This window comes from Hyla sarda, chromosome 3 (genome assembly GCF_029499605.1).
Source record: "Hyla sarda isolate aHylSar1 chromosome 3, aHylSar1.hap1, whole genome shotgun sequence".
In the NCBI taxonomy this organism is placed as follows: Eukaryota; Metazoa; Chordata; class Amphibia; order Anura; family Hylidae; genus Hyla; species Hyla sarda.
The window spans coordinates 175,715,784-175,740,304 of record NC_079191.1 but is presented as its reverse complement, the minus strand read 5'-3'; the positions used below and the strand labels follow the sequence as shown (position 1 = coordinate 175,740,304).

General features: G+C 44.1%; 1 long non-coding RNA gene across 2 annotated transcripts in view; it reads right to left on the bottom strand.

Annotated features, from left to right (window-relative positions):
- Positions 1-24,521, bottom strand: part of LOC130361897 (uncharacterized) — an 85,043-nt gene that overhangs the window by 35,562 nt on the left and 24,960 nt on the right. The window contains exon 1 of one of the 2 annotated variants that reach the window (XR_008891193.1): positions 8,606-8,688. The exons of the other annotated variant lie outside the window; for it this stretch is intronic. This is a non-coding gene — a long non-coding RNA (uncharacterized LOC130361897). Of the gene's footprint in view, positions 1-8,605; positions 8,689-24,521 lie in introns of those variants that run through there. 2 annotated transcript variants of the gene reach the window in all.

The window sequence follows — 24,521 nt, the reverse complement described above, 5'->3', positions numbered from 1 at the left end:
TTTGGGGGGTATTTTCTGCTATTACCCTTATTAAAAATGTAAATTTTTTGGGAAAACAAGTATATTTTTTTTTTACATATACAAAAGTCATGAAACACCTGTGGGGTATTAAGGTTCACTTTACCCCTTGTTACGTTCCCTGAGGGGTCTAGTTTCCAAAATGTTATGCCATGTGTTATTTTTTTGCTGTCCTGGCACCATAGGGGCTTCCTAAAGGTGACATGCCCCCCAAAAACCATTTGTCGCTCCTTCCCTTCTGAGCCCTCTACTGCGCCTGCCGAACAATTAACATAGACATATGAGGTATGTGCTTACTCGAGAGAAATTGGGTTTCAAATACAAGTAAAAATTTTCTCCTTTTTACCCCTTGCAAAAATTAAAAAATTGGGTCTACAAAAACATGCGAGTGTAAAAAATGAAGATTGTGAATTTTCTCCTTCACTTTGCTGCTGTTCCTGTGAAACACCTAAAGGGTTAATACACTTACTGAATGTAATTTTGAATACTTTGGGGGTGTAGTTTTTATAATGGGGTCTTTTATGGGGTATTTATAATATGAAGACCCTTCAAATCCACTTCAAAACTGAACTGGTCCCTGAAAAATAGTGAGTTTGAATATTTTGTGAAAAATTTCAAAATTGCTGCTGAACTTTGAAGCCCTCTGGTGTCTTCCAAAGGTAAAAACTCATAAATTTTATGATGCAAACATAAAGTAGACATATTGTATATGTGAACTCAAAAAAAATTTTTTTTGAATATCCATTTTCCTTACAAGCAGTGAGCTTCAAAGTTAGAAAAAAGCTAAATTTTCTTTTTTTTTCATCAAATTTGGGGATTTTTCACCAAGAAAGGATGCAAGATACCACAAAATTTTACCACTTATTTAAAAGTAGAATATGTCACGAAAAAACAATCTCGGAATCAGAATGATAAGTAAAGCATTCCAGAGTTATAAATGTTTAAAGTGACAGTGGTCAGATTTGCAAAAAACGCTCTGGTCCTTAAGGTGTAAAATGGCCTGGTCCTTAAGGGGTTAAGTATCATCATACTGTGCTTTTTAAAACAACCACACAGTCTTTTTCCAGAGCAGCCTGTACTTGTCTACCTGATTATGGCTTTGTATCAAGAGGTCCCTGAATGTTCCGCTTCTTAAAGGGGTACTCCGGTGGAAAACCTTTTTCTTAAATCAACTGTTACCAGAAAGTTAAACAGATTTGTAAATTATGAAGCAAAGAGGAATGGTAGAAAAAGTCGGCAAACTCACCAAAGACTTCTTTTCCAGGGTAATTTCTTTATTTCATACTCATATATAAAAGGTAGATACAAAAGGTGGGAGAGGGATCACAGTGGGGGGCATTCACTGTCTGGCGAGCGAAACAGAGCGAAACAGAGTCTGTCGCCAGACAGTGAATGCCCCCCACTGTGATCCCTCTCCCACCTTTTGTATCTACCTTTTATATGTGAGTATGAAATAAAGAAATTACCCTGGAAAAGAAGTCTTTGGTGAGTTTGCCAACTTTTTCTACCATTCCTCTTTGCTTCAAGATTTGTGATTCACTACTCATAGTCAGAGCACCACCAATACTTCGGGGAACACTCCTACACGTCCCATAGTCCAGTAACGTGAGAATATCAGCAGCAGTGCCGGACATTACACTCTTCGTTTGAAGATTTGTAAATTACTTCTATTAAAAAGTCCTAATCCTTCCAGTACTTATTAGCTGCTGAATACTACAGAGGAAATTCTTTTCTTTTTGGAACACACAGCACTGAATCATTAGCACAGGAGAAATCCCCATACAAATCATATGCTGCTCTGGACAGTTCCTAAAATGGACAGAGATGTCAGCAGAGAGCACTGTGCTCGTGATGTCAGCAGAGAGCTCTGTGTTCCAAAAAGAAAAGAATTTCCTCTGTAGTATTCAGCAGCTAATAAGTACTAGAAGGATTAAGATTTTTTAATAGAAGTCATTTACAAATCTTTTTAACTTTCTGGTGCCAGTTGATTTAAAAAAAAAAGTTTTTCACCGGATTGAACAGCACACATTTGTTAAGCTTTGGATATCTCTATAACATTCCATCCCAAAATATCCAATTACCTTGTTACTAAGCAGGTCTTTTGACAGTTCTTTTCTGCTCCTCATGGCTCAGTATTCTTCCTGCTGAGTGCATCCATGTGAGAGCTAACAAACTTATTGACTAATGTACCAAAGTATTTTTGGTACAGTAGTCCAAAAATGGACTCGTGTACCAAAAATACTTTGGAACCTATTTTAACACCAGCTTAGCTGGTGTAGATTAGCTTATTTAGTTTTTGCACGTTTTGGTTTATTATCACTGGTGGTGTCTGGATAGCTGCGAATCGCTGAGCATACTGTCTATCCTTATCTGCATTGTTTTTTTTTTTTATCCCTCACTTATCTAAGTTAGGGAACGTCACCGTGGTTGAGGCCACCCTGTTAAGGAGGTGGGTCCCTCAAAAGGCAGGGACAGAGGGAGGGGCTACTTAGCCTAGTGTGCACTTACCCTTTATTTCCATCGGTTGCTGAGTATATAGCCACTACATCTAATAGTGACTATTGGATATCTATCTTCAACCTTATGGGGCACCACATCTAACCTTATACCTCCCTATTCTCTCCCCATTAACCATTCATCTATCCTATATGCTCTGCGATCCGTGACTACTACCAGACATCCACGCACATTGTATATATCATTTTTGTAGAAGAATTAGGACTTATTTTTAAGTGTAGACATTAAAGTTTATATTTACAAAAGAGGTATGTGTCTGTAACAAGGCCAACTATTAAAGGGTATGTAAGGTGCCTTAAATACACACTTTCAGATTCAAAAACTTTTTATGTGTTGTACATCTTGACAAAACATTAACCTTTGTATGAAAATTCTATTTCCTTTTTTTTATTTATTTTTATTTTTTTATAGATATCATAGCTTATTAAAAAAAAAAATAAAAATAAATAAACACCACTAGGGGTCCTCATACCACCCAAAACACAATCCTGTCCAGCTGCAGCATCTTTGTCAAGATGGGAAAGACATTGAGCAGCTGTAATATACTATTTTTTGTAAAATATGGGTGATAGAGACATAAAAATTATATGTACATGATCAGGATGAGGTACTGAGTAACAACAGTTTTTTTTTTGTTTGTTTTCTTGTGGGATCTGACAGGTACGCTTAGTCACACAATTCTTTATGCGGCAATACCAAATATGTTTTACTTTTTTATTGGAAAAAAGGAGTGATTCGATTTTTTCATGAGGTAGGGACTTATTTATATTTTAATTTACATTTTTTTAACACTTAAGTCCCTCTAGCTGAATGTTTTAACTCCTTGTGGACAGAGCCCATTATAACCCTAAGGACGGGAGCATTTTTTGCAATTCTGACCACTGTCACTTTAAGCATTAATAACTCCGGGATGCTTTTATTTTTCATTCTGATTCCGAGATTGTTTTTTCGTGACATATTCTACTTTGTTAGTGGTAAATTTTTGTCGAACCTTGCATAATTTCTTGGTGAAAAATTCCAAAATTTTATGAAAAAATAGAAAATTTTGCATTTTTCTAACATTGAAGCTCTCTGCTTGTAAGGAAAACAGACATTCCAAATAAATTATATATTGATTTACAAATACAATATGTCTACTTTATGTTTGCATCATAAAGTTGACATGTTTTTACTTTTGGAAGACACCAGAGGGCTTAAAAGTTCAGAAGCAATTTTCCAATTTTTCACAAAATTTTCAAAATCGGAATTTTTCAGGGGCCAGTTCAGTTTTGAAGTGGATTTGAAGGGCCTTCATATTAGAAATACCCCATAAATGACCCCATTATAAAAACTGCACCCCTCAAAGTATTCAAAATGACATTCAGTAAGTTTGTTAACCCTTTAGGTGTTTCACAGGAATAGCAGCAAAGTGAAGGAGAAAATTCAAAATCTTCATTTTTTACACTCGCATGTTCTTGTAGACCCAGTTTTTGAAATTTTACAAGGGGTAATAGGAAAAAAAGCCCCCCAAAATTTGTAACCCAATTTCTCTCGAGCATGGAAATACCTCATATGTGTATGTCAAGTGTTCGGCAGGCGCAGTAGAGGGCTCAGAAGGGAAGGAGCGACAATGGGATTTTGGAGAGTGAATTTTGCTGAAATGGTTTTTGGGGGTATGTCACATTTAGGAAGCCTCTATGGTGCCAGAACAGCAAAAAAAACAAACACATGGCATACTATTTTGGAAACTACACCCCTCAAGGCACGTAACAAGGGGTCCGGTGAGCCTTAACACCCCACAGGTGTTTGACGACTTTTCGTTAAATTCGGATGTGTAAATTAAAAAAAAAAAAAAATTTCACTAAAGTGCAGGTTTTTTCCCCCAAATTTACCATTTCTACAAAGGGTAATGGGAGAAAAATCCCCCCAAAATTTGTAACGCAATTTCTCCCGAGTACGGAGATACCCCATATGTGGCCCTAAACTGTTGCCTTGAAATACGACAAGACTCTGAAGTAAGAGAGCTCCATGCGCATTTGAGGCCTGAATAAGAAATTTGCAATAGTGGTGGACCCGGTTACAAGGATGGGGCTTGTCTCCACCAAAACCCTACAGCAGTGTTTCCCAAACAGGGTGCCTCCAGCTGTTGCAAGACTCCCAGCCTGCCAGGACAGTCTATGGCTGTCCGGCAACACTGGGAGTTGTGGTTTTGCAACAGCTGGAGGCGCCATTTAGGAAACACTGCCGTATGAGATGTTTTTCATTTTTATTGGGGGACGGGCGATGTGTAACTTTCTATTATTTGTTAGTGTAGTGTTTTTAGGGTACATTCACACAGGCAGGGGTTCACAGTAAGTTTCCTTGAAGGAAACCCACTGTAAACCTGCCCGTGTGAATGTACCCTGTACATTCACATGGGGGGGGGGGGGGGCGCCCCAAACCTTCAGCTGTGGCAAAATGACAACTCCCAGAATTCACTGAAAGACCGTACATGCTGGGAGTTGTAGTTTTACAACAGCTGTAGGCACACTGGTGGGGAACCACTGAGTTAGAAAACAGACTCTAGCTCAGTGATTCCAACCCATGTGCCTCCAGCTGTTGCAAGACTACAACTCCAAGCATGTACGGTCTGTCAGTGCACTCTGGGAGTTGTAGTTTTGCAACAGCTGGAGGCACACGGGTTGGAATCACTGAGTTAGGAAACAGACTCTAGCTCAGTGTTTCCCAACCAGTGTGCCTACAGCTGTTGCAAAACTACAATTCCCAGCACGGCCAGACAGTCAGGGATGCTGGGCGTGTAGTTCTGCAATATCTGGCCCTTCAGATGTTGCAGAACTACAACTCCTAGCATGCCTGTACAGTCTGGGCATGCTAGGAGTTGTAGTTATGCAACAACTGGGGAAGAACAGTGGCCTCCAAACTATAGCCCTCCAGATGTTGCAAAACTACAACTCCAAGCATGCCCAGACTGTCCAGGCATGCTGGGAGTTGTAGTTCTGCAACATCTGAAGGGCCAGATATTTAAGAACTACACGCCCAGCATCCCTGACTGTCTGGGCATGCTGGGAGTTGTAGTTTTGCAACATCTGGAGGGCTACAGTTTGGAGACCACCATATAGTGGTCTCCAAACTGTGCCACTTCAGATGTTGCAAAACTACAACTCCCAGCATGCCCAGACAGTCAGTGCATGCTGAAAGTTGTAATTTTGCAACATCTGAAGGACCACAGTTTAGAGACCAATATACAGTGGTCTCCAAACTGTGACCCTCCAGATGTTGCAAAACTACAACTCCCAGCATGCCCAGACAGTCAGTGCATGCTGAAAGTTGTAATTTTGCAACATCTGAAGGACCACAGTTTAGAGACCAATATACAGTGGTCTCCAAACTGTGACCCTCCAGATGTTGCAAAACTACAACTCCCAGCATGCCCAGACAGCCTTTGGCTGTCTGGGCATGCTGGGAGTTGTAGTTTTGCAGCTTTTAGAAGGCCACAGTGAAGATCACTTATCGCGATCTTCACTGCAGCCTTCTCAGCCGCACTTTCTGGGCGCCGCTCCTCCTGCTTGCGCCGCTGCTCCGGGATGCCGCCTCCGCCGCCTCTAAAGGTCCGGGTAAGCCGGGCCATGCTCCCCCCTCTCCGCCTGTGTTCCCCCGCTCTGTACCAACTTCCGATCGGTGGCCAGAGCGGGGGAAATGAACTCTAACCCCCCCCCCCCGCACCCTCCTGCCATTGGTGGTCAGCCTGACCGACCAATGGCAGGGGATAGGAGGGGATGGCAACACTGCCACCTCGCTCCTATCCTTTAGGCTGGTCGGAGCTCTGACAGCTCCGATCAGTCTTATCTTCCTGGAGATCGGGTCACCAGACCTGCAATTTGCTGCGATCGCCGATATGGGGGGGGTCTCATGACCCCCTAGGCATTGCCACGGGATGCCTGCTGATAGATATCAGCAGTCATCCCGGTCCGATCACCGCCCGGCGAGCGGCAGTGATCGGAAATCTCAAGGGCGTATGGATACGCCCTCCGTCCTTAAGTGATGGGACGCGAGAGCGTATGCATACGCCTTTCGTCCCCAAGTAGTTAAGCAATGCTTGGATTGCTTATTCTGATCTTCTGATCAATGCTATTGCATTGATTATTTAGAGCTGCACTCTACTAGTGGAGACTGCTGGAAGCAGACTCTGTTAGTAGAATGCACTGGGGCAGGCAGGTTTGTGCTGTCATAGAAACCGATCGACGCCCCGTATATCGTGGAGGTGCTGATCAACAGTATCTGCAGCTGTCATTTACTCATTTAAATGCCACACTCGCTAATGATTGCAGCTCAATGCTATTGTGCATGATCTACATGTAAGACATGGTGTGTTAACCCCTTAAAGCACAATTGCCACCAGTGTTTTACCCCCCCAGACAACCTACATGAGCTTGCTGTTGTGAACACATGTAATGCAGCCATACCTTTGGCTGCGCTTCTTGTTGTTTTATCCGGGCGAAAATCATGTTTGGATGCCAGTCAGCAACAGTCGGATAGGCGTTGCTGGACTATCCTCCCTACGTCCCTGCTTGGACCACTGCAGTGAGACAGAGGTCTCCTCAGCACATGCGCCCTGGATGTGCTGGACGTGCGCGTTGCCCGGCGTGACTTACCAGAGCAAGCGCTGGCTCCTGTCGGTTGAAACCTCTGTGCACCTGTGCTATGCTAGAGGCAGAGAGCTGGCTCGCTCCCTTCCTCTAGCACAGCGCAGGCGCATGGAGGTTTCCGCTGGCAGGAGCCAGCGCTCACTTTGGTAAGTCACACCAGGCCACACGCGTGTCCAGGACGTCAGGGGCGCATGTGCTGAGGAGACCTCTGTCTCTCTGGCAGTGGTCCAACCGGTGACAGAGGGAGGATCAGTGGGGGGGGGGGGGGGGGGGGCATTGCGAAGCCCAGTCACGCCTATCCGTCTGTTGCTGACCGGCATCCAAACCGGATTTTCGCCCAGATAAAGCAGCCAGAAGTGCAGCCAAAGGTATGGCTGCATTACATGTGTTCACAACAGTAAGCTCATGGTGGTAGTTTGGGGAGTAAAACACTGGTGACATTTGCGCTTTAAGGACATCTGTTTTATTTTATTTTTTTGCACTTTCGTTTTTTCCGTCCTCGTCTTCTAAAAGCCATAACACTTTTTCAATTTTCGACCTACAGACCCATATGAGGGCTTATTTTTGTACCACCATTTTACCACCAAATTGTTTGCAAAAAAAATAAATTTTAAAAACGTGGAGCAAAATTGAAATTTTTTTTAAACTTATTTTTCTACGCAGTGCACTGTTCGGTAAAAATCACATGTGATATAAATTCTGTGGGTCCATACAATTAAAATGATACCCATTTTATATAGATAGGCGCTTCATACAATGGGAGCTGGAGTAATTCATAGAGGTACACCCGATGTCCTTAAGAGGTTAAAGGAGATCTGTAGTGCTCTGAAGTTTTAGATCGCGCGGGGTCCAAGCACTGGGGCCCCCGCGATCTCCTGTACGGGGGCCGTGGCAATGTACAGGAAAGGGGGCGTTCCGTCCCCGCATGACGCTGCAGCCGGCACGCCCCTCCATGTATCTCTGTGGGATCGGAACGCCCCCTTTCCTGAACATTGCTGCGGCCCCGTACAGGAGATCGCGATCTAAAACTTATCCCCTATCCGATAAAGTTCAGAGCACTACAGATCCCCTTTAAGTACCAGGTGGCCATGCCATACATGTACATCCAGTGTCGTCAAGCAGCTAAAAAGGAGCCAAACGACTACAGTATGTGATAACTAGTTTCATATGACACTTAAATAAAAAGATAGTGATTATATTTTCTGAATAAATGCTAAAATTTCACAATTTCTGCCAAGGTATTCAAACTTTTAAGCACCACTGTACATCTGTTATTCCACTTTTTGTCAACAAGACCTTAAAAGCAGCCATAGATATTGGTAAATACAGAACAGTCCATGTCCATATTTATCTCACTTTTCAGCTGTTTCCAAAAGGGGTTCTCCATTTAAATGTAAAATAAACTAGGGCCTGCTAGGGATGTGAAATAGTAAATTAGAGCATACTCATCATGAGTACAGCTCTGGTGCTTCTGTCCACACTGATGTCTCCGTTTACTTCCCCTTATGACGACTCTGCTGGCTGTCTAATGATGATATGATTACATTGAAGCCTTAGGCTGAAAAACCTGAAAATTGGCCGTTAAACAGCCGTTACGAAATCCCATACGGCCGTTAGAAAATCCCATTATAGTCTATGGGATTTTTACATTATCTGTTTTAACCCGTTATAGCCCATTATTCATAACTGACTTATTTTGTGACAGGAGAAAGAACGGAAGAAATAGTGTTAACCTCTTAAGGACCCATGACGTACCGATACATCATGAGTCCGCTCCCGATCTATAACGCGGGGCCGCGCCGCGTCTAAAGTGAAAGTAAAACCATGCCGGTTAGCTCAGGGAGCTGTTTGGGGTTGCCGCAGCGAAATTGCGGCATCCCGAACAGCTTACATGACAGCCGGAGGGTTCCTACCTGCCTCCATGCTGTCCGATCACCGAATGACTGCTCAGTGCCTGAGATCCAGACATGAGCAGTCAAGCAGCAGAATCATCGATTAGTGGTTTCTTATGAGAAACCACTGATCAATGTAAAAGATCAGTGTGTGCAGTGTTATAGCTCCCTATGGGAGCTATAACATTGCAAAAAAAAAAGGGGAAAAAATAAATAAGTGAATAAAGATCATTTAACACCTTCCCTAATAAAAGTTTGAATCACCCCTCTTTTCCCATAAAAAAAAAAACTGTGTAAACTAAAATAAACGTGGTCTTGGCTTTCTTCTCTCCCCTAATTCCTCTCTCTCTCTTTCTTCGTTGTGCATGTGTATTGTCTTTGTTTCTGTTGTTCATAACTCTCAGACCCTCCTTCTCGTTTCTCCTTGGCCCCATTGTTATCCATGTTCCCTTTATGATTTTTTTTTTTTTTTTGCTCCTCTGTATTGTTCAGTTCACCCATTTCCCTCCCTCTTTCCTTTAGCTCATTTGTTCTTTTTATTTGTATTTTCTCCCTTCAAATTTGATTCCATTACGTTGTATGCTTATTACGTTTGAGCAATTTTCTGTTCTTTGGACCTACAAGGTCGATTTGTTCTAACCAAATACTTTGCATAACATGCTCTGAGTTCTTATTGCCTGTTAAAACTTCAATAAAGCTTTGTTGAATTAGAAAAAAAATTAATAAACATGTGGTATCGCAGCGTGCGGAAATGCCCGAATTAGAAAAATTTATAGTTAATTAAAAAGCACGGTCAATGGCGTACGATCAATAAGTCCTATCAATGCAAAAATTGGACCGCTAAAAACTTCAGATCACGGTGCAAAAAATTAGCCCTCATACCGCCCCATACGTGGAAAAATAAAAAGTTATAGGGGTCAGAAGATGACATTTAAGATGACATTTAAGATTTTAAACGCATACATTTTCCTGCATGTATTTATGATTTTTTCCAGAAGTACGACAAAATCAAGCCTACATAAGTAGGGTTTCATTTTAATCGTATGGACCTACAGAATAAAGAGATGGTGTCATTTTTACCAAAAAATGTACTGTGTAGAAACGGAATCCCCCAAAATTACAAAATGGCGTTTTTTTTTCAATTTTGTTTCACAATGATTTTTTTTCCCTTTTGCCATAGATTTTGGGTAAAATGACTGACATCATTACAAAGTAGAATTGGTGGCGCAAAATACAAGCCATCATATGGATTTTTAGGTGCAAAATTGAAAGAGTTATGATTTTTTAAAGGTAAGGAGGAAAAACCCCGGGTCCTTATATATGCTCCTCTGGACAGTTCCTAAAATTAACAGAGGTGTCAGCAGAGGGCACTGTGGTCGTGACAGAAAAGAAATTCAAAAAGAAAAGAATTTCCTATATGTAGTATACAGCCACTAAGAAGTAGTGTAAGGATTAAGATTTTTTTTTTATAGAAGTTATTTACAAATCTGTTTAACTTTCTGGCATCAGTTGATTTAAAAAGAAAAAGTTTTCCACCGGAGTACCCCTTTAAGTGCAAGCGTAAACAACAGCAAAAAACTAAGCATTAACCCTGTATAAGGGGCGGTATGAGAACTCATTTTTTGCACCGTGATCTGAAGTTTTGATCGGTACCATTTTTGTTTTGATTGAACTTTGGAATTTTTTTTTTGCATGTACGCCATTGGCCATGCGGTTTAATTAACAATATATTTTTATAGTTTGGACATTTACGCACGCGGCGATACCACATGTGTTTATTTTTATTTACAGGGTTTTTTTTTAAATGGGAAAAGGGGGGTGATTCAAACTTTTATTAGGAAAGGGGTTAAATAATTTATTATCCCTTTATTTTCATTTTTTGCAATGTTATAGCCCCCATAGGGGACTATAACATTGCACACACTGATTTCCTACACTGATCACTGCCATGCAATAGCATGGCATTGATCAGTGTTATTGCCACTCCCATGCTCCTGCCTGGATCTTGGGCACGGAGAAGTCATTCGGCGATCGGACAGCGAGGAGGCAGGTAGGGATCCTTCTCTGGTCCTACAAGCTGTTCGGGACACCGCGATTCCACCGTGGCAGTCCCGAACAGCACCATTGAGCTAACCGTCAATGTTTACTTAAGTTTTATACGCGGCGATGTCCGGCATTAGCCATTGGTCCTGGTTGCCTATAGCAACCGGGATCCACCGGGTATGATGCGTGCTCACCTGCTGAGCGCACGTCATAATTCGGGAGCCCCAGATGGGCGTTAATGAAAGTCCATTTGTGGCAAGGGGTTAAAGGGTTGGTTATCATGGTATCTGGGTTTACAGCCCGGTCCTTTAGATAGGTAGATAGATGTTAAGGGATGGAGTATCCTTTTAAGTCTATGCAGAGATTCTGCTGGCCAGTCACGGAGTCGAGTACAATACTACCCGCTCCCTTGGCTTATAACTAGCGATTGCATTGGGTCTCAGGAGTAAGGCCCAGTGCAATAAAAACTATAAACATGTATGAGCAACATGTCAGGAGTTTTTTTTTTTTTTTTTAATGATAGTAACTCTTTAATTGGATCAACAGACCCCCTATATAACCTCTCTACAATTAAAGGCTGGGTTCTTTACAACTCTACCATCCCCTGGAGTCTGAGTCCTTTAGGATTAGCCAAGTCTTCTCTTAACTGCGCTCGAAATAGCATTTTATGTTTCAATAGGAGGGCGATTTTGGACTTACAATGGCCCTACCTAGAATGTAGAACCGCTGTGAGATGTTAAAGGGGCACTCCGCCCCTGGCATCTTAACCCCCATCCAAAGGATAGGGGATAAGATGTTAGATCGCCGCGGTCCCACTGTTGGGGACCCCGGGGATCGCCACTGCAGCACCCTGCCATCATTACTGCACAGAGCGAGTTCGCTCTGTGCGTAATGACGGGCGATACAGGGGCCGGAGCACGTGACGTCATGGCTCCGCCCCTCATGACATCACGGCCCGTCCCCTTAATGCAAGTCTATGGCAGGGGGCGTGACGACCACCACGCCCCCTCCCATAGACTTGTATTGACGGGGGCGGGCCGTGACATCACGAGGGGTGGAGCCGTGATGTAAAGATGCTCCGGCCCCTGTATTGCCCGTCATTACGTGCAGAGCGATCTCGCTCTGCGCAGTAATGATAGCGGGATGCTGCAGGAGCGATCCCCGGGGTCCCCAGCAGCGGGACCCCGGCGATCTGACATCTTATCCCCTATCCTTTGGATAGGGGATAAGATGTCTAGGGGCAGAGTACCCCTTTAAAAAAGGGGAGTTGGCAGGACTACCTTATGGAGACATCTTTGAAGGTATTGCACAGAGCGTATTATGTTCCATCCCGACTAAACAATATGTTTCCCTCCTCCTATCCTTATTGTTTTTGGGGCTGCTCCTAAATAGGAAATATGCACCATGGTGGAGCTGCCCAATAGTTCACGGTTTTTGGAACAGGGTTGTAGAGCTCATACAGGAGCTCAACGTCTTCTCCTGCCCTTTCATCTCATCTTTCTGTCTCTTAAGTGATAAGCCCTCTCAAATGCCTTTTAGATTGTTTAAACTTTCTAAGTATGTGCTGTTGGTGGCCTGTATTTACATAGGCCCTGATTTATCAACTTGCGTGAGAGAAAAAAAATAGTGATTTTCCCACAACAACCAATCACATCTTAGATAGTGAGCTCTGGTAAAGTGAAAGATGAGCTGTGATTGGTTGCTGTGGGTTGCTGCTCTTTCACACAGTTTGATAAATCTGTGCCATGGTGTCTAAATGGAAACAGTCTGACCTTTCCTTTTGAGGCCTTAAAGGGGTACTCCGGCGCTAAGACATCTTATCCCCTATCCAAAAGATAGGGAATAAGATGCCTGATCCCGGGGGTCCCGCCTCTGCATTGAGGGGGCGGAGCGTGACATCACTATGCTCCGTCTTCGTGGTCGAGATGGACTCAGCCTGAGGACCTCCAGCGTTACCGTAAGCCGCTAAAGGTGGGTGCTGCATGGTAGATCCCGGGGGTCACCAGCGGTGGGACCCCCGCAATCTGACATCTTCTCCCCTATCCTTTGGATAGAGGATAAGATGTCTAGGGGCGGAGTACCCCTTAAAAACCCTGTTTCCCCGAAAATAAGACATACCCATAAAATAAGCCATAGCAGAATTTCTAAGCATTGGCGTAATATAAGCCATACCCCGAAAATAAGACATAGTGGTAGGCGTGGCTAAGCGTACCGGCGCAGAGCAGTAAAGAAGACGGGCAGCCCTTCTCATCTGCCCCATCGTGACAGCTGCTCGTTCTCGGAGGTGACTGGGGAGGTGCCGGCAGCCCCGTCAACACGGTCGGCTCCTCCTGTCAGATCCCGGTCCTTCTGTTTGTGCTGCCAGCCACGGCATAGAGGGAGACAGAAAGTGAAAGTAGAAGTCTCCTCAGTGAAGTGAGGAGCAGTAAGTTCTGCTTTGTGGGTCCTCAGGGCGAAGAATAAAGCTGTGGCTGCCATTTTTCTCTGCACTTTGGGTCTCTCTCACCCAGCAGTGGGTCTCTGTATTGTTGTACCTTACTTAACCCCTTAAGGACCAAAACAATTAGGTCTTTACACCCTAAAAGACCAGGCCTGCTTTTTCAAATCTGGATGTCTGACTTTATTAGAGTATAACTCTGGTAACGTTTTGCCAATCACGATAATTCTGACATTGTTTTTTTGTCACAAGTTGTCCTTTATGTACATAGTAAAAGTAAGCCAATATCATTTGTAGTTTTTTTTTTACAATGCAAAAAATCATGAAATTTGAAGAAAAATATTTTTTTTTGCTATAGGTTGCATATATTTGTACTTTCTGACCAAATAGTTTATGAAACTTATACTTTCAGATGTCTACTTTTTTTTTAAGTGTTTTTTTTATTTTTTATTAACATTGTAAATGAAATAGAAGCCTAACAATTGCACTTGAAATTTTCAGTATTTTAAAAATTTGAAAAGAACATCTTTTTTTATGTGCTATGCAAGGTTTGCAGAAATTCAAAGGTGGTAGAACATAGGACCCCCCCCCCCTAAATGACCCCATTTTAAAAACTTGACCCCTCAAGGTATTCACTAGGGGATACAGTGAGTATTTTAATGCCATAGTTTTTTGGCAGGAATTATTACAAAGTCAGTGCTAAAAATTCGAAATTTGCTTTTTTCCACAAATGCATCATTTGTGGGACATATTTTCTGATATTGAAAAAAAGCACCCTATATTTTATTAAGCTGCCCCTCCCGTGTTCAGAAATACCCCCGCTTAGGACATATTTGGTTCCTTGGCTGCGTGGTGGGACCCAGAAGGAGAGGAGTGCCATTTGGCTTTCAGGGCATAATTTTAGGCCGAATGGCTTATAGGCTGTACTTCATGCCTGCAAAGGGTTTTAGCTGCCAGAACCATACAGAACCCCCACAAGTGACCCCATTTTGGAAACTACACCCCCTATAGTATTCCTATAGACCAAAAGGGTCAGACAGAGCGCATCCGCAGAGTATTTCACACCGCGGATGCGAGATCACTGCTGCAGCTGGGTAGCTCAGTATGTCCGCTTGTGACTGCTGGCGGGAAATCCGCCGCAATGAGTGGACGCACAAAGCTACCTAGCCGCAGCAGGGAGCTCATTGTTGTGATCCTACACAAAAATGCATAATATGTAGGATCATACAGCGGACAACTGCAGCATATTACATGCTGCGGATGTCTGCTGTGTGATCCCACACACAACGCATTTTTTTAAATTATATTTATTTAATAAACATGTTTTTTATTTTATTTTTTTACACTTTTTTCCTTTTTTTTTTACACTTTAAAAAAAATGTTTTACTTTTTTTATTTTATTTTTACCCATTTTTTTTAACACTTTTTTATTAATTAATTAATTTATTTATTTATTTTTACACTTTTTTTTTTTTTTAATGCTTTGGAATGGGGAAGTTAACAAACAAAACCACCGCTATTGGTCTGACACTAACCCACATTGGATAGATCCCTCCAAGACTGTTGGAACACAAAATTTATGGTATGGGGTGGTATATGGGGTACAAAGATAGTGGGGCCATTCTTCATCAATGGAAACCTCAAAGCCACTGGAAATGCAAAATTGCTACATGATGATGTGTTTCCCTCTTTATGCACTGAAGCTGGCACATTCCCTGAGTTTTTCCAGCAAGATGGTGCACCACCACATTATGGGTGTCGGGTCCAAGCATTCCTAGATAAACAGTTTCCTGGAAAGTGGAATGGTCATCGTGGGCCAGTTTAATGGCCCCCAAGATCTCCCGATCTGACCCCCTTAAACTTTTATCTTTGGGGTCATCTGAAGGCAATTGTCTATGCTGTGAAGATACGAGATGTGCAGCACCTGAAACTATGGATACTGGAAGCCTGTGCTAGCATTTCTCCTGCGGTGTTGCTATCAGTGTGTGAAGAGTGGGAGAAGAGGGTTGCATTGACAATCCAACACAATTGGCAGCACATTGAACACATTTTATAAGTGGTCAGAAACTTGTAAATAACTCATGAAAGAATAAAGTTACGTTAAAACCAAGCACATCATTGTTTTTTCCTTGTGAAATTCCGAATAAGTTTGATGTGTCACATGACCCTGTTCCTATTGAAAAAACAAAAGTTGGATTCAAAATGGCCACCATGGTCACCACCCATCTTGAAAAGTTTCCCCCCCCTCACATATACGAATGTGCCACAAACAGGAAGTTAATATCACAAACCATTCCCATTTTATTAAGGTGTATCCATATAAATGGCCCACCCTGTAGTTACATACTCACAGGGCCGTCTTTTCTGATCAGAGTCGTTCACTTTCTTCTCCATCTGTCCTGGGTCATCATGAAGATTTCTCTCGATCACAATTCGTCTTTACGAATTCTGACTGATTGACTGACTGTATGTAGTCAGTTAATCAGTCAGCACAGTGTACAGTGGCGGGCCCCCAGCGGTCAGTGAGTGACAGACACAGTCACCCAATGACAAGCTTAAAATAAAAGAAAAAGACAGGGCCGGCCGGGACCTCCTGAAACTCCGGGCCCCTTACAGATGTATGGGTTATACCCCCCTGATGGCGGACTTGTACCCCTTTAACCCCTTAAGGACCACGGTCATATGGGTACGCCCTTGCTCGCTGGTACTCAAGGGCGTACCTCTACGCCCGTGGGAATTTTGGTTCCCCCCACGCGTCGGGCGATATCTATCAGCAGACACCCCGTGCAAAGGGCCAGGGGGGTCCTGAGACCCCCCCCATGTCGGCGATTTGTGGCGATTCTGGATCATACGGGTCTCCGTGACCCAGAAAATAAGGGGGATCGGGGATGTCCAAGACATGCACAATCCCCGTGAAGGGATAGGAGTGAGGTGGCAAGGGTGCCACCCCTCCTATCCCTGCTATAGCAGATAGGGGGCAGGGGGGGGGTTAACGTTCGGTTCTCCCGCTCTGCCCACCCACTCTAGTCCGGACAGAGCGGGGGAACCGACAGTGACCGGAGCTGAAGGTCCACTTACCATTGGTGGTGGCGGCAGCAGAGGACGGCGATGCGGCTCCCTGGATCCTACGGAAGCCGGTGAGTTGCCTAGAAACATCTGGAGGGCTACAGTTTGGAGACCACTATACAGTGGTCTCTAAACTGTAGCCCTCCAGATGTTGCAAAACTACAACTCCCAGCATGCCCAGACAGCTGTTTGCTGTGTGGACATGCTGGGATTTGCAGTTTTGATACAGCTGGAGGGCTACAGTTTGGAGATCACTGTGCAGTGATCTCTAAATTGTGGCCCTCTAGATCTTGCAAAACTACAACTCCTAGCATGCCCACACAGCAGTTTGCTGTCTGGGCATGCTGGGATTTGTAGTTTTGCAACATCTGGAGGGCCACAGTTTGGAGATCACGGTGCGGTGGTACAGCAAACAGCTTCCTCGGCATGCTGGGAGTTGTAGTTGCGTACCTCCAGCTGTTGCATAACTACACCTTCCAACATGCCCTTCGGCAATCAGTACATACTGGGAATTGTAGTTTTGCAACAGCTGGAGGCACACTGGTTGGAAAATACTGAGTTAGGTAACAGAACATAACTAAAGGTTTTCCAACCAGTGTGCCTCCAGCTGTTGCAAAAGTACAACTCCCAGCATGCACGGTTTGTCAGTACGTGCTGGGAGTTGTAGTTTTGAAACAGCTGGAGCTTTGCCCCCCCCCCCCCCATGTGAATGTACAGGGGCGGGTTTACAGTGAGTTTCCTGCTTCAAGTTTGAGCTGCAGCAAAATTTTTGCGCAGCGCAAACTCCAAGCGGGAAACTCATCATAAACCCCCACCAGTGCGAATGTACCCTAAAAACACTACACTAACACATAATAAAGAGTAAAACACTACATATACACCCCCTTACACTGTCTCCCCCCCCCCCCCCCAATAAAAATGAAAAATGTATCGTGCGGCAGTGTTTCCAAAACGGAGCCTCCAGCTGTTGCAAAACAACAACTCCCAGCATTTCCGGACAGCCACTGACTGTCCAGGCATGCTGGGAGTTTAGCAACAGCTGGAGGCACCCTGTTTATATATTGATTCACATATACAATATGCCTACTTTATATTTGCATCATGTTTTTACTTTTGGAAGACATCAGAGGACTTCAAAGTTCAGCAGCAATTTTTCACAAAATGTTCAAAATCAGAATTTTTTCAGGGACCAGTTCAGTTTTGAAGTTGATTTGAAGGGTCTTCATGTTAGAAATACCCCATAAATGACCCTATTATAAAAACTGCACCCCCCCCCCAGCAAGGGGAAAGAGAAAATTAGAAATCTTCATTTTTTACACTCGCATGTTCTTGTAGACCCAGTTTTTGATATTTTACAAGGGGTAAAAGGAGAAAAAGCCCCCAAAATTTGTAACCCAATTTCTCTCGAGTAAGGAAATTCCTCATATGTGGATGTCAAGTGCTCAGTGGATGCACTACAAGGCTCAGAAGGGAAGGAGCGACAATGGGATTTTGGAGAGTGAGTTTTTCTGAAATGGTTTTTGGGGGGCATGTCCCTTTTAGGAAGCCCCTATGGTGCCAGAACAGCAAAAAAAAAAAAAAACAACATGGCATACTATTTTGGAAACGACACCCCTCAAGGCACGTAACAAGGGGTCCAGTGAGCCTTAACACCCCACAGGTGTTTGACGACTTTTTGTTAAAGTCGGATGTGTAAATTAATTTTTTTTTTCACTAAAATGCTAGTTTTCCCCCAAATTTTGAATTTTTACAAGGGGTTATAGGAGAAAATGCCCCCCAAAATTTGTAACCCCATCTCTTCTGAGTATGGAAATACCCCATGTGTGGACATCAAGGGCACTGAGGGTGCACTACAATGCTCAGAAAAGCACATTTGGCTTTTGGAATGCAAATTTTGCTGAAATGGTTTTTGGGGCGCATGTCGCATTTAGGAAGCCCCTATGGTGCCAGAACAGCAAAAAAAAAAAAAAAATCATGTGGCATGCTATATTGGAAACTACAGCCCCATTCACCCTTTTTTCTGGGTGACCAGAAACCCGATTGACCTGGACCTCAGGACCCCCCTGGGCGATATGCCGGGATGCCTGCTGAACGATATCAGCAGGCATCCCGGTCCGGTCTCTGCCCAGCGAGTGGCAGGGGCCAGAAGAACTCAGGGCGTACCCATACGCCCTGAGTCCTTAAGGTCTTGGAAACGGGGGCATATAGATATGCCCTGCCTCCTTAAGGGTTTAAAGGGGTACTCCGGTGGAAAAACCTTTTTTTTTTTTTTTTTTATCAACTGGTGCCAGAAAGATATACAGATTTGTAAATTTCTTAATCCTTCCAGTAGTTATCAGCTGCTGTATACTCCAGAGGAAGTTATATAGTTCTTTTCTGTCTGACCACAGTGCTCTCTAGGAAATCCCCATAGCAAACCTTTCTTACTACGGACAATTCCTGATACAGACAGGTGTCAGCAGAGAGCACTGTGGTCAGGCAGAAAATAACTATACAACTTCCTGTGGAGCAGTCAACAAAGTACTGGAAGGGTTAAGATTTTTAAATAGAAGTAATTTACAAATCTGTTAAACTTTTTGACACCAAAATGTTTTTTCCACCAGAGTACCCCTTTAATAACATTACTATGAAACAACTATGCATTGCACACAAAAAAAAAAATATCTGGTTGTTGCTTGTCAGACATTGCAAACCTAAATGAGAAAACAAGTAGAATATTCAGTTTTAAAACCAGTCTTCTCAGTGATTCAATGGCTTATGATCCTCCAACTCCTACTATTTCATAACCAAACCACTGAAAGTAGTTAAACTAGACAAACCAACCTTGGGGAAATAGAGTTGTTTTGTACACAGACATTCTGGCAAGAAAGCAAGCACTAAAATTAAAGTAACAGCAATCCACGCCTAGTCAGATTTTTTTTTTTATCTGACTCAACTGAAAGGTAGAAGAAGGTGAGGCTATGTTCACTCTTCCTTAGGCTTTTATTGACCTAGCATGCGCCAAAAGAGTGTTCCTTTGAAGAAAGTCTGACCAGTATGCTTTCACATACTTGTATAAGAAAGCATAGTTGACTGAGCTTTTCAATCCAAAGGAATCCCACAAAGGTTAAAATTGAAACATGAAATCTAAAAACATTGAAAGCAGATCAGGATACTGAACAGTAGTATTACATGAGGCTCATACAAATTAGGTTATTCTAAACCTAGCCATAGGCCTGGATATACAAAGCATTCAGAAAGCCTTCAGCCCTTTTCACTTTTTCACATATTGGTGTGTTGTGGCAAGATAAAAAATTAAATACAGTAATCTATTATTCTACATTCAATACCCCATAATGACAAAGGAAAAGTAAAACTTTGGAAATTGTAGCAAATTTATTAAAAATGAAAATATAATATTTCTTTTGATCATCTTTTAGATTTTTCTACACTTTGATTGGAGTTACCTGTGGTAAATTCTGTTAATTCTATGAAAAACATAGCCCTGTTTAAATAAGGTCTCACAGCTGCCAATGCATATCAGAGCAAAAAAACAAACCAAGCAATGAGGAGGAAAGAGCTGCCTGTAGAGATAAGACAGATTTTTCAAATATTTAACATGAACATTATACAGAGTGTACAGACAATTTGGGGGGGGGGGACTTCCATTTTTTTTGATAATCTTTACGATGTTTCTACACCTTGATTTCAGGCACCTGTGGTAAATGAAATTGATTGGACATTATTTAATAAAAAAAAACACCCCTGTCTGTGTAAGGTCTGTGAGAAGGTGAAGGGAATAATAGTGGACGGTCGATATGTGTCACCAATGCTCCTGGCTGTGGTGAAGTAAGAGCTGGTATTTATTCAGTATCTATGCTGTGATGCAGATTGACACTGTGGATGTAGTATGGCTGGAAGGCCAATCCGGGACGGCTCTTACTGGGAATGGTCAAGTGTACACTTGACCCCATAATACAGGCTGCCTTTTGTTGGCCTTAAAGGCAGCTTGCTTCAGCAGCTGGGGGGGGGGGGTGGATTTGCTAGTTGCAGCTCACACTGCCAGAGAGAGCTGAGTGTATAGATCTTCCCTGAGAGTTTGGAAGCTGGTGAGCAGACCGCCTGGAGGCTTGGAAAAGACTTGCTTGATGCCCCACGGCATGGACACTTATGGAATACAGGTGGACTGTTGTTACTTTTTCCTTTGTTCTGCATTTAAAGACTGTTTGCCAAGTGTGAATAAAACACGTAACTTTTATTTGAAAAGTCCTGTTTCCGTGCCTCTATACTGCAACCGCACCTGTCTGCAAGAGCGAGTCATCATATTTGGTGGAGGTTGCTGGCAACACAGTGAGCTTAGCAATTGAGTTGCAGCACACTGTTGGTAAGAACCAAGCCTGTGATAACCCCTCGGAGTTGTTGCTAGGGGCAATTTTCCTGCCGACAAGTGACTTTCAGTATGGCGGGAGTGTTTTCTCCAGTGAGTCAAGGGAAAGAAGTGTCCCAGTGACCTCAGTGTTGTCGAAATGGAGGCTGTTATAAAATCGCTCATGGAGGCCAACTTGCAACAGCGGGAGACCAACAGGCTCCAGCAGGAGTCCACCAAGCAACAGCAGGAGACTAACCAGCTACTGCTGCAGCAAATAATGGCGCTACAAGCCGCAGTGATGACCCGGACCACCCCTGATGCACTGAAAGCAGTTCGGATGGCGATGCCCAAGATGACCCCCTCGGATGATGTCGAGACCTACCTGGCGGTCTTTGAAAAAGTGGCCGTGAGGGAGAAGTTACCCTGGGACCAGTGGGCTGAGGTCATTGCCCCGTTCCTGTCGTCTGGATCCCAGCAGGTGTACTTTGAGTTATCTGACAACCAGGCTTATCCGATGACGACATTGTCAAGGGTGAGGTCCTGGCCAGACAGTGGGTAGATATGTGGGTCCGGGCCCAGCGGGTACGGCAGTGGGAGAATAAGCCGGCTGAGCCTGCCAGGCCGCAAGACTACAACCTGTTGCGACGCCTACAAAAATGTCTGCAGCCAGAGGTGTTGAGTCCCACTGCCATGCTGGACCGTCTCCCGGCTGACATGTTCTGGAGGGCTCTGCCTTACTCCCTCCAGAGCTGGGTTGGCCAGGCGTCCCCTAGCAACCATACTACGGCTTATCCGTAGTAGCAGTTTTTACTGGCCCAGTGTGTATAATGAGGTTGAAAGGTATTGGGAATCTTGCCCAACATACCAAATAATGAGCCCCCAGCCACATTTTCATATTCCCCTGGTCCCCCTCATGATTATCGAGGCCCCGTTTAAACGGGTCGCTATGTATCTTGTGGGCCCATTGCTGAAATCCGCTAGGGGGCACCAACACATCCTGGTAGTCCTGGACTATGCGACTCAGTATCCCCAGGCGCTACCTCTGCAACATACCTCGGCCAAACTCAAAGGAGCTAATGGAGATGTTTTCCCGAATTGGCTTACCTAAAGAGGTGTTGACTGACCAGGGCACCCCGTTTATGTCAAAGGTAATTAAAGAGCTCAGTAAGTTACTGCAGGTAAAACAGCTATGGACCTCCGTGTACCACCCACAGACGGACGGCGTGGTAAAAAGTTGTTAAAGTGGGTGGTGGCTAGAGATGGGAAGAATTGAGATCTTTTGCTGCCCTATCTCATGTTTGCAGTGCGAGAAGTGCCCCTGGCCACTACTGGGTTCTTGCCATTTGAACTGCTGTACAGCAGACATCCAAGTGGTCTGTTAGACATACCCAAGGAGGCGTGGGAACAACAGCCCACGCCGCACAAAAGTGTAGTTAAGTATGTCACTCAGTTGCAAGAACGGATGAAAACAGTGTTGCCTTTGGTTAGGGAACATATGGAGGCAGCTCAGCAAGCCCAGAGTAGAGTCTATAATTTCCAGGCTCGGGTACGGAATTTTAACCCGGGAGATCGGGTTCTGGTACCAATGATTGACAGTAAGTTTCTGGCTAGGTGGCAAGGTCCCTACGAAGTGATCGAAAAAGTACGGGAGCTGACGTACAGGGTAGGAAGCCAAAGCAAGTGTACCATGTAAACTTGAAACCCTGGAGAGATAGGGAGACTAGTGTGGATAACAGCCCCCAGCCAGGTTTGTTAGGGGTAGAGTTTCCCGTCCCTCAGTCTGGGCTGAGGGAAGCAGTTGCCACAGTGAAGATTGCTGACAGCCTTTCCTCTGCACAGACTCAGGAGGCCAGGGAGTTCATCAGTAGGAACACCGATGTGTTCTCAGACCTTCCTGGGCGTGCTTCTGTCATCCGCCATGATATTGTCACTGAACTCGAGGTGAAAATACGGTTGAAACATTACCGGGTACCTGAGTCGCAGCGACAAACCATTTCATAAGAAGTGCAACAGATGTTAAAACTGGATGTCATCGAAGAATCAAAAAGTGAGTGGGCCAGTCCGATAGTTTTAATACCCAAACCAGATGGTACATTACGGTTCTGTAATGATTTCCGGAAACATAATGAGGTTTCCAAGTTCGATGCATATCCAATGGCCCGAATTGATGCGCTTATTGAGAAGCTAGGACAAGCTCGGTACTTTTATGTTTTGGACCTCACAAAAGGGTACTGGCAGTTACCTTTGACAGAGGCTGCCAAAGAGAAAACCGTATTCGTCACACCAGAAGGCTTGTTTCAATACAAGGTGTTATCCTTTGGTCTACATGGCGCTAATGGACATTGTGCTCCGGCCACATCGTCAGTATGCTTCAGCCTATCTAGACGATATCATCAGTGCAGACTGGGAAAGTCACTTACCAAAAGTGCAGGCTGTTGTAGACTCCATCAGGAAGGCTGGTTTAACTGCTAACCCCCAAAAAATGTGCAATTGGGTTAGAAGAGACCAAATACCTGGTGTATGTTATTGGGCATGAAATTGTCAAACCCCAGATAAAAAAAAGTAGAGGCCATTTGAAATTGGCCACTACCCGACAGGTGAGGTCGTTCCTAGGGATGGTGGGTTACTATATGAGGTTTATCCCCTACTCTGCTACAGTAGCTGCACCCTTAACAGACCTCTTGAAGGGATGCGAGTCTGTAATGGTGCGTTGGAACGAGCAGGCTTTCTCCGCTTTGAAGTCGGTCCTATGTGGGTCTCCGATTTTGGTGACACCCGACTTCAAAAAGGAGTTCGTAGTACAGTCGAATGCCTCTGAGGTAGGTCTTGTTGCTGTACTCTGACAGGAAGTCAACGGGAAGGAACATCCCATTGTCTTTCTCAGCCGCAAACTTACCCGGGCCGAGACCGGTATAGTATAGTGGAGAGAGAGTGCCTGGCCATTAAGTGAGCACTCGAGTCTCTCTGCTATTATTATTTAGGGAGGAAGTTTCGTCTCGTGACGGATCATTCCCCCCTCATATGGATGTGCCAGGCTAAGGACAAAAATGCCAGGGTCACCCGATGGTTTTTGTCCTTACAAAACTTTAAGTTCACGATTGAACACAGGGCTGGTCGGTTGCTAGGCAACGCCAATGCCCTGTCACGGGTCCACTGTTGCACATGTGTCCACCCCCTCAGGGTTGAACAAAGGGGGGGGGGTATGTGAGAAGGTGAAGGGGATAATAGTGGACAGTCGATGTGTCACCAAGGCTCCCGGCTTTGGTGAAGTAAGAGCCAGGATTTATTCAGTGTCTGTGCTGCGATGCAGATTGACACTGTGGTCGTAGTATGGCTGGAAGGCCAATCTGGGACGGCTCTTACTGGGAATGGTCAAGTGTAGAGTGGGGGCCATTCCCCACAATCCAGGCCACCTTTTGTTGGCCTTAAAGGCAGCTTGATGCGATGTAGATCGCGTGTGTGTTTTACTTTCATTTTCAAATACCCCGCCGGGAGCCTTCAATGGCCCCTTGGTGCCGGCCATTCAGGGCTCCCAGCGGGGTATTTCAAAAATGAAAGTAAAACACACACACACA